This window comes from Prionailurus viverrinus, chromosome D3, assembly GCF_022837055.1.
Source record: "Prionailurus viverrinus isolate Anna chromosome D3, UM_Priviv_1.0, whole genome shotgun sequence".
In the NCBI taxonomy this organism is placed as follows: Eukaryota; Metazoa; Chordata; class Mammalia; order Carnivora; family Felidae; genus Prionailurus; species Prionailurus viverrinus.
In genome coordinates, this window is record NC_062572.1 from 85,524,265 (window position 1) to 85,534,581 (window position 10,317).

General features: G+C 36.0%; 1 pseudogene; it reads left to right on the plus strand.

The window, feature by feature from the left end:
• The first annotated feature begins 536 nt into the window (after positions 1 to 536).
• On the plus strand, positions 537 to 2,338 carry LOC125148690 (eukaryotic initiation factor 4A-I-like; annotated as a pseudogene).
• The last annotated feature ends 7,979 nt before the right edge of the window (positions 2,339 to 10,317 follow it).

The following is a 10,317-nucleotide window of genomic DNA, read 5'->3' on the forward strand; positions in this document are numbered from 1 at the left end:
CATTAAAACAAACAAACAAAACACAGAACAAGACCTTTAATTGTAACTACAGAAAAGGCAGAATGTCTGTGCCCAAGTGTTTGCAGATGCATATAATTGATGTGAAAGGATGAATTAGGTCCCTCCTAATTGTCTTGATTTTCTAAGGGAAGCATAAGGAAAGGTAATCAGGTGAAAATCTGTATGCAGCATGAGAAGTTTAGGAATAAAGAAAATAAAAGTATTTTCTGAGAGAAGACTAAAAGTTCCATAAAAAGAGTAAGATTATTTGACAGTTTTGGTATTCATTTGCAATCAGTGACTATATGTATAATTAAATATCATATATATATATGACAATTATAGCACAGTTGTATGTGTGAGAAGAAAATAAGTCTGGGCCTCTTTAGAAATATTTGACAGGAAACAAGGATGTTGTCAACATGGAAGAGATTTGTAGGCTCATAAAAAGTTTCTTCCCAATCTATGGTATATTTTGCAAAACACTTGTCAGGAGATCTTAAAAAATAAAATGTACTTGAAATAACTTTTTATATATGTATTACAGAGGAGCAAGAGTATGTGAATTGTATACAAAATCAATAAGTGACCGGTACATTATTTCCATATTAACTTCTGACCAGACCAATGAAAATTGCCTCTGGAATAGCTTAAATGCGAAATTCTATCCAAATATATTACTGAGTTTGAAGTTTCTAAGGATCACGTCTTTGAGTCAGGATTCCCGATCCAGAGACAGTGGCCTGGAAGGGATGGAGCTTGAAGGCATCAGTGACAGTAACTGGAATGAGATCATCAACAGTTTTGATGACATGAGCTTCTCTGAGTCCCTTCTCCATGGCATCTCTGCCTATGGTTTTGAGAAACCTTTTGCCATCCAGGAGCGAGCCATTCTTTGTATCAGTGGTTACGATGAGACCACTCAAGCCCAATCTGGGACTGGGAAAACAGCCACTTTTTTTTATATCGATTCTGCAACACATTGAATTGGATCTTTCTGATTTTTTCTATTTTTGGTTGGTGAAGGAGAGATGAGGCTCACCTGGTTAAGATTATGGATGAGTAGCAGGGCCATTGGTAACAAAAAAGAAATGAATAAAAAGGAGAGAATTGGAAAATGGCAATTATTAAGGAAAGAATTTATTATTTCCAGGCACGAATGAGGACTCAGTTAAATTTGAGTTAAGAAACTGAGAAAGGGACCAAATCTGAGAAGTAGTATGTATGTATGTATGTATGTATTTATTTATTTGTCTAATAGGTTTCATCAGTCTTGCAGTTGCTATGGGAAAGCTAACTGGATGGATTGATCCAGGGTTAAGGTGTTCCTAGCATGAGGCAGTTGAGCGTGATTGTTCAATTAAATGAAAAACTAGAGGTCCATGCATCATGAAGTTGATGTGGTAAGGAGAAAATAATATCTAAAGGCTACAGAGGCCTTGGCCCCACACCTACTAGAGTTGGCTCAGCTGATACAGAAGGTATCCATGGCACTAGGAAATTCTATTGGTGCCTTCTGCCATACTTGGAGGACCAAGATACCAGCTGACATACAGAAGCTGACATACAGAAGATGAAAGCTTCCCATATTGTCGTGGGTACCCCATGTCTTGTGTTTGATACGCTTAACCGGAGATACCTGTCTCCCAAATACCTCAAGATGTTTGTACTGGAGGAAAACTGATGAAATGCTAAGCCACGGAATCAAAGACCAGGTCTATGACATATTCCAAAAGCTTGACAGCAGCACCCAGGTGGTTTTTCCGTCAGCTGCAACGCTTTCTGACATGCTTGAGGTGATCAAGAAATTCAATCCCCATTTGGATTCTGGTCAAGAAGCAAGAGTTGACCCTGGAGAGTATCTGCCAGTTCTCCATCGGTGTGGAATGGGAAGATTGGACTCTGGACACACTATGTGACTTGTATGAAATGCTGACCTCACACAGGCAGTCATATTCTTCAACACCTGAATGAAGGTTGATTGGTTCACTGAAAAGATGCAAGCCACAGACTTGACCGTGACTGCAATGCACAGAGATAGGGGCCAAAAGGATAATGAGATGTTATCATGAGGGAGTTCTGCACTGTTTCTAGCAGAGTATTGATTACCACTGACCTGCTGGCCAGAGGCATTGATGTAGAGCAGGTTTCTTTAGTCACCATCTATGACATTCCCACCAACAGGGAAAACTATATCCAGAGAATAGGTGATGGTAGATGATTTGGCCCTAAGGATGTGGGTGTTGACATGGTCACAGAAGAAGACAAAGGGCTCTTTGAGAAATTCTACAACACCTCCATCGAGGAGATGTCCCTCAGTGTTGCTGACCTCACCTGAGAGAGTGTCCTGCTACATAGTCATACCCAGGGTTCAGTCTGGGGGGATGGGGTGCTGAAAAGGAGTAGGAGTGGAGAGGAAAGGGAACCAAGGGATGGACGTTCTGTCATTTTTTTCTTTGAGTAAATGTCACTTTTTGAGGCACAAGAAGGAATCATAAACATCTTAGACACTCTTTTGTTTGGGTAGGCTCTTGCCCCAGGTACCATCTCTTTTCCCCAAATTATCTCCATAGCCTAGTTAACCTCCACACCCCATTAGGCTTTCCTCACTACAGCTAAATGCACCTGAAAATGATTCAAGGGGCTAGAGTGTCACTTGGCCTCATTTACTGGACCGAATCTGGGGAACCCCCTGAGTTAAATGGCCCAGGTTATTGTCCCCATGATGGGCATCAGGGAGAGAAAATGGTAGCCATTTTTACATTGTTTTGTATAGTCTAGATTAATTCAGGAAACAAACACAAGATTCTGAATAAAATGACCTGGAAACTGAAAAATGTGTATATTACTGAGTTTGGATAATAGTAACAAGAGGTCATAAGTATGCAGGAGATAGCTTTCTAAGAACATTTTTCCACTGTGACTTGTTGAGAACTCACAACAGCACTATAAAATAGGTACAATAACTGTTACTTCATATTTTTAAACATGAAGAAACAGATCATGGTGGTTCAATGCTCAAGACTGCAAATCCAAGACTCAAATTTTAGTGATATAACTCCAGAGTCCATTATTTTTTTTTTTTTCCATTTAGTTTGTGGAAAATCATCCTGATGATGATATAGTTTTATTTTGGGGGATAAATTGACTTTTCCCTTGTACTTTTGTTTTCAAAATAACTATCAATTACTAAGATACCTTCATATGTGTCATTTTGAAAATACCACATTATTCTTAATCCTTACCTCATAGTTACATTATATTGAATTTCTAAAAGATCTCTGTGAATCTTCAGGGAAGTGCCAAAACCAATAGAATTTCTAAAAATACATATTATGTTTACAGTTGAAACATTATTTTACCAGTATATTTTCTTCAAACTGTAATAACAAATGTAGAATTGCTTAGGAAGAAAACTTTTCAGACAGAATGGCATGAAATGCCATGGCATAGTTGAGTGTATTTGTTTATTAAGTTAGTGAATTAACTTTTTATATTTTTTAATACTATTAAAAGAGACACTTTTGATTATTAATTAAACTCACTGAACTTTCTGCATTGTACATTGAGATACCCCACTGAATGCATGAGGACAGAATAAGAATAATGATAATTTCATAAAAAGTGTGTAGGAATGGCTCACCCAAAGTGTAGGGTCACTAATTCTAACACGGCTCTGCCTTTTCATTCTGATTGGTTGGCAAGGGCTACCGATACGGAGTAGAAATCTATTTCTGGTTGCTCATTATAAGACAATGCAGTCAAGTATCATCATATCCTAAGAATCTAGACTAAAAATGACACCTCAGGAAGGACTGTAGACATGATATGTTCAAGTGTGTAAAGATGATCATTAAAAAAGGAGACACAAAACCCTGAGAAGAGTCAGAGAAATATCTGGCTCAAATAATTTTATTTTAATAAATAATGTACTTTGCTAGTACCTAAAGCAACGTTTTTTTTTGTTTTGTTTTGTTTTGTTTTTACTAGTCAAGAAAACTGAGAGCTAAAAACAGGGCTGAAATTGACAATTGACTAAATGGTTTGATGTGCGTAGATAATTGTGTATAATTTAATAAGGTAGAATAATTATGAATACAGCTCAATAGCTATAAGGTAAAAAATTTGGAATGTTCTAAAATCTCATACATACACTGTCCTTTCTTTTCATTTTTAATGTACACACAGTTATTGCAACTGACTTCAAAACTCAGTCTTGTTTATTGATCAGCCTACAGGAACTTACTTATTTTAACTATACATAAAACATAACTTCTAAAGGTCAAATGCAATAATAACTTATTCTCCTTCATATGAAATGAAAATATTACATCTGGACATTAAAGTCTCAGAGTTTAGCTAACTGCTTTTCAGAATATGAGCTTTTAATTTTAATGCAGCATTTTTCTGCCTTTTCAGTCTTAATGGACCAGATTTGAGTGTTAAGAAAGATGGATCAAATAATTTCAAATAGCTCCAGGAAAAGAAAATCAAAGTCATTGGATTTAATTCTGCTGCATGCATTAGTATTTAAGTTTAAATGAAAGCATTGATTATCAGTCTTAGTTAATATACATTGAATAACATTCCAGAGTTATCTGTTTCAAGCTAAAATTAAAATATAAATGAACTTTTTCCCTTAACGTCATGGCTATATGGCAGGCCTTTTAGCTAATGTTATATTAATGCTATGTGTATAATTGTAATATATAGCAATAGGCTATTAAGTCTCTGAATTATGGCTTCAAAACCGTAAGACATGTTTTTATAATCTATATATGAATTTCACTTTGCCTCAGTCATGAAAATACAAAAAAGTAACCTAGAATTCACACCATCTGGATTCTTTTACACAGCAGAGAATTTGTCAGTGACACCAAACTTCAATAAAATGCTTAAATTTATCCAAAGTTGGGGCGCCTGGGTGGTTCTGTTGGTTAAGCATCCGACTTCGGCTCAGGTCACGATCTCACGGTTCGTGGGTTCGAGCCCCGCATCGGGCTCTGTGCTGACAGCTCAGAACCTGGAGCCTGCTTCAGGTTCTGTGTCTCCCTCTCTCTCTGCCCCTCCTCCACTCATGCTCTGTCTCTCTCTCTCTCAAAAATAAATAAACGTTAAAAAATTAAAAAAAAAATTATACAAAGTATGCACTGAAACTAAACTCTGGGTAGGTAACATTGGCCTCTGGCTTATGATTAATTACTCTACTAGCTGATTGTGAGTCATATGTGCTTCTTGGATCTACATACTGACCATAAAATAAAACCAAGTAAACTGGCACATGTCTGCCCTTTCTGCGGATATATATAATGAGTTCTAAAGAAATCGGCATTTCAAACCTACCTCCCACATCTGTGACTTTGGTTTGGTAAGAGATTAAGAGGACAATAAAATAAAGACTTCTGGAGGACGGGTTATTTCCCCACACTCAACTTTCTAAGGACAACTTCATAACTTCACCCCTTTTTTTGTTTTTCCTTCTTGGTGAAGTTCTTCATTCTCTCTCTGTATTTTGTCCCTTAGAGCTAGTGGTTGCTGCTTCATTATTGGTGTATAGAAATGCAACAAGTTTCTATACATTAATCTTGTACCCTGCAACTTTACTGAATTTGTGTATCAGTTCTAGCAATTTTGTGTGTGTGTGTGGAGCCTTTGGGTTTTCTACATACCATTTCTATTTAACATGGTACTGGAAGTCCTAGCCTCAGCAATCAGACAACAAAAGAAATAAAAGCCATCCAAATTGGTAAAGAAGAAGCCAAACTCTATTTACAGACACCATGTTACTCAAACTGTCGTGATCAAGACAGTGTGGTATTAGCACAACAATAAACACGTAGATCAATAGAACAGAATAGAAGACCCAGAAATGAACCCACAATATATGATCAACTAATCTTCAACAAAGCAGGACCAATGGAAAAAAAAAGACATCTCTTCAACAAATGGTGTTGGGAAAACTGGACAGAAACATGCAGAAGAAAGAAACGGGACCATTTTCTTACTGCATACAAAAATAAATTCAAAATGGATTAAAGCCCGAAATATGAAACAGGAAACCATTAAGATCCTAGAGGAGAACATAGGCAGTAACCTCTTTGATATTGGACATGGTAATTTCTTAACTAGATGTCTCCTGAGGCAAGTGAAACAAAAGCAAAAACAAACTATTGGGATTTCATCAATATAAAAAGCTTCTGCACAGTGAAGGAAACAATCAGCAAAACTAAAAGGCAACCTATGGAATGGGAGAAGATATTTGCAAGTGACATATCTGATAAAGGATTAGTGTCCAAAATATATTAAAAAAACTTATCAAACTTTACACCCTAAAACCAAATAATCCAGTTAAAAAATGGGCAGAAGACATGAATAGACATGTTTCCAAAGATGCATAGATGGCGAAGAGACACATGAAAGATGCTCAACATCACTCGACATCAGGGAAATGCAAATCAAAATCACAATGAGATATCACTTCATGCCTGTCAGAATGGCTAAAATCAACAACACAGAAAACAAGGGGTGTTGGTGAGGATATACACACACACACGGTATATATACACAAAGGTATATATACACATGTAATATTACTCAGCCATAAAAAAGAATGTAATCTTGCCATTTGCAATGAGGTGGATAGAGCTTGATAGTATTACACTAAGAAAAATAAGTCAGAGAAAGACAAATACTATATGATTTCACTCACATGTGGAATTTAAGAAACAAAACAAATAAATACATGGGGGAAAAGGAGAGGAATACCAAGAAACAGACCCTGAACTACAGAGACAGAAAACAAACGCAGGGTTACCAGAGAGGAGGTGGGGGAATTAAATTGATGATGGGGATTAGGTGGGAACTTGTGATGAACATTGGCTGTTGTATGTAAGTGCTGAATCACTAAACTCTACACCTGAAACTAATATGACACTGTATATTAACCAACTGGAAATTAATAAAAATTTGAGACAAATTAAAAAAAAAAGAACTAGTGGTTAATTGAAAAGTTTCCCTAACATTTTTTATTTTACTTTCCTCCCCAAGGAGGCCATATTATCATGTTCTTCAACATCAAATACTGAAAAATCAAAATCAAAAATTACAGTCCCAGATAAAACATTACATAGCTCTAGTACAAAATAAGAGTCTCAAACTAGACCTAAGCTTAGAGATATTGTGTTACACCGTTAATGTAACACACAAATAGTGCCCTGTGGATTGTGTGGTTTGCAGCTCTCCTGACCATCCACAGCAGCTCTATGTGTACCTCAAAACTTAGGGAACTTAACTTCTATGAGCAATGGAATAAAAATATTTTCTTTTTTGCTTGGATTTTTGAACTCTTTCTCTCTAGTGTGTTATGAAACAATGGAAATCAATGCTATGAATATTTCATAGGAAATAAGGTCTGACTATTACAAATATACCACAGTCTTATTTCCTGGAAAATTAGCTAACATCTTAACATTTTGCTTGAATTTTTAATGAGCCTGTGTAATATGTACCAGGATCAAAAATACTACATGCATTCAGCATTTATTGGCTAAACATAACAATGACTCTAGCATACATATGTGATAAAAGAAATACCGATATAATATTTTCAAATAAAACATCTTGGTTATAATCTAGACACACATGATTTATATAATTCATACAGGTAATTTATATTCTCCACAATTTATAAAAATAAAGGGGGGGTTTTAAAGCAAGATTGTAATAAGATTGTCATATTTTTGCCTTTTCATTTGGATCTTGAAAAATAGTTTAAAAATTGAAAACTTTGGCGTTTCATTTAGTACCCTTTGAAGAAGTTTTTAACGGTACATAATAACTTGACATGTTTATTTGATTCCCCTCCCCGATTTTTGTCTCCTTTCTCAGAAAATAGTAAAATACTCAGTCACAGAATCAAATGCAAGCTAACAACTCATATGCCTAACTTAAAATATACAGCTTTCTTCTGTAGCTTTTCTTTCCTTTATGTAAAAGTCATAGAGCTGAAAACAATACATAGAAGAAAGAAATGTCATAATGACTAGTTTAGGAAAAGATTGTTGAGCCACAAAGAAATAAATAATTTTTGTTACCTGAAATGAAAATGCATAATTTTGAATAAAATTATACATTCGTGTTTTTTGAGAAGTACCTCTTTCCACATAGCGATCAAGATAAATGCCTCAGGCATTGTAAAGGAAAAAGTGCCAAATGAGTAATATCTCTAATCGAATACTCTCTCCCCGTGCTTAAGTTCTAAATATAAAATAAAGATAGCATCTAACAAAATAAATTACACCTCCCTCTTTACACCAAATCTTTTTGAGATTTGCGGTCATTCTCTGTAATCCATTCCGTTCTTTGTGAAAGGGCAAGCACATACCCTTTAGAAGACTTAAATACATATTACAGTGAAAGCAGCTAATTGAAAAGATTGCTACTGTGGGATTCCAACTATATGCCATTTTGGAAAAGGCAAAAGTATGGAGACAGTAAAAAGATCACTGGTTGACACACATTTTACGTGGTGAGAGGGATGAACAGGCAGACCACGGAGGATTTTTAAAGCAGTGACAATACTCTGTATGATACCATCGTGATACATTTGTTGAAACCCACAGAATGCGCGACGCTAAGAGTGAACTGTAATGTAAGCTACGGTCTTTGGATCATAATGATGTGTAGGTTCATCAAACAACAAACGCACCCCTCTAGTGGCGGATGGTGATAATGCAGGAGCCTGTGCAAATATGGAGGCAGGGGATATACAAGAAATGTCTTACCTTTGCCTCATTTTCACTGTGAAAAAAAAATACACATATATCCCAAATCTCATACTTCTTATCACCTCAACTACTATCAGCCTAATTCAAGTCACTTTCATCGATTTAATAAATTATAAGAAGAGTCTCCTTTTCCAATAACTTCTTCTACCCTTGGTCCTCAATTGATTTCAAAAATCAGTCCGATTTATCAAGTTAATATCGATTTTAGATGATGTCAATTCTGTGCTAAGATCCTGTTGCATTCAGACTAAAACCAAAGTATTTTCAGGTTCTTAAAAGACCCTTCTCTTTCTCGAAGGGTGGTTATACCCCCGCCAGAAATTTTAATTTCACAATCAGACACAGTGTTTGTTCCCTCTGCTTAGAATACCTTTCCCAAAGATCAAGTCCTATGTGCTTACTCCTCTTAGCTTTTTGCTCAAAAATCACCTTTTCCCTAAAATTTTCATATAATTTGTAAAAAAATAATCTGAAAGTGCAACTGTTCTACTCAAGACTCACTATCCCTTTTCATTGTTTTCTGCTTACCAATAGCATATTTCAATATATAATATAATTTATTTCATTTATGTGTTTACCTTTTATTTTGTCAGAATACAATGTCTTTCTATTAGGGTAGAAATTATTGAGTACTGTTTTCAGTTATGATCTACCAGCAACTCATAGAGTTTCTTCGACAAAATATGTGATAAGTACTTAAAAGAAAAAGGATTAGATGATCTTTAAAAATATTTGAAATAATTAAGTTAGATTTTTTTTTTAATTTTTTTTTCAACGTTTATTTATTTTTGGGACAGAGAGAGACAGAGCATGAACAGGGGAGGGGCAGAGAGAGAGGGAGACACAGAATCGGAAACAGGCTCCGAGCCATCAGCCCAGAGCCTGACGCGGGGCTCGAACTCACGGACCGCGAGATCGTGACCTGGCTGAAGTCGGACGCTTAACCGACTGCGCCACCCAGGCGCCCCAAGTTAGATTTTTTTTATAAAAATATGTATTTAATAGATAAGAAGTCTTATAGATTTCCTTTGCAGTGTTGTGTAGAAATGAACAGATATGTCTGACTGGGGCAATAAATGAATTCAGATTCCATTCAGACAAGAGGTACCTGTACCTGATCACTATGGGACAGTCATTCACTACATCATCCTTAAGCCCAGAGATAGGTAGCCAAAATGTTTTTTGTGTTTCTTCCTAAGCCTGTAGGAGGTTGAACTGAAGCCCTCAAGAGACACATTTCTTGGACAACTCACTGCCAGAGAAACATTACGATCAAAATATATGGCCATGCTATTACTCCTTTGAGATCCTTATACCCCACAATATCGAGAGCTCGGTTGGAGATTTATCTGGGAGGAACATAAAACTAATGTGACTACTATAATTTTATTATTGTTGGGTTTTGGGTTTTTTTCTGCCATAACCAATACATTTTATGAGGAGTTACCAGGTAAAGAACAACAACTTGCAGCATCATGAAAAACCTCCCAAGACAAAACCAAAGATCCTGAAATCAAATACAAATTGAATT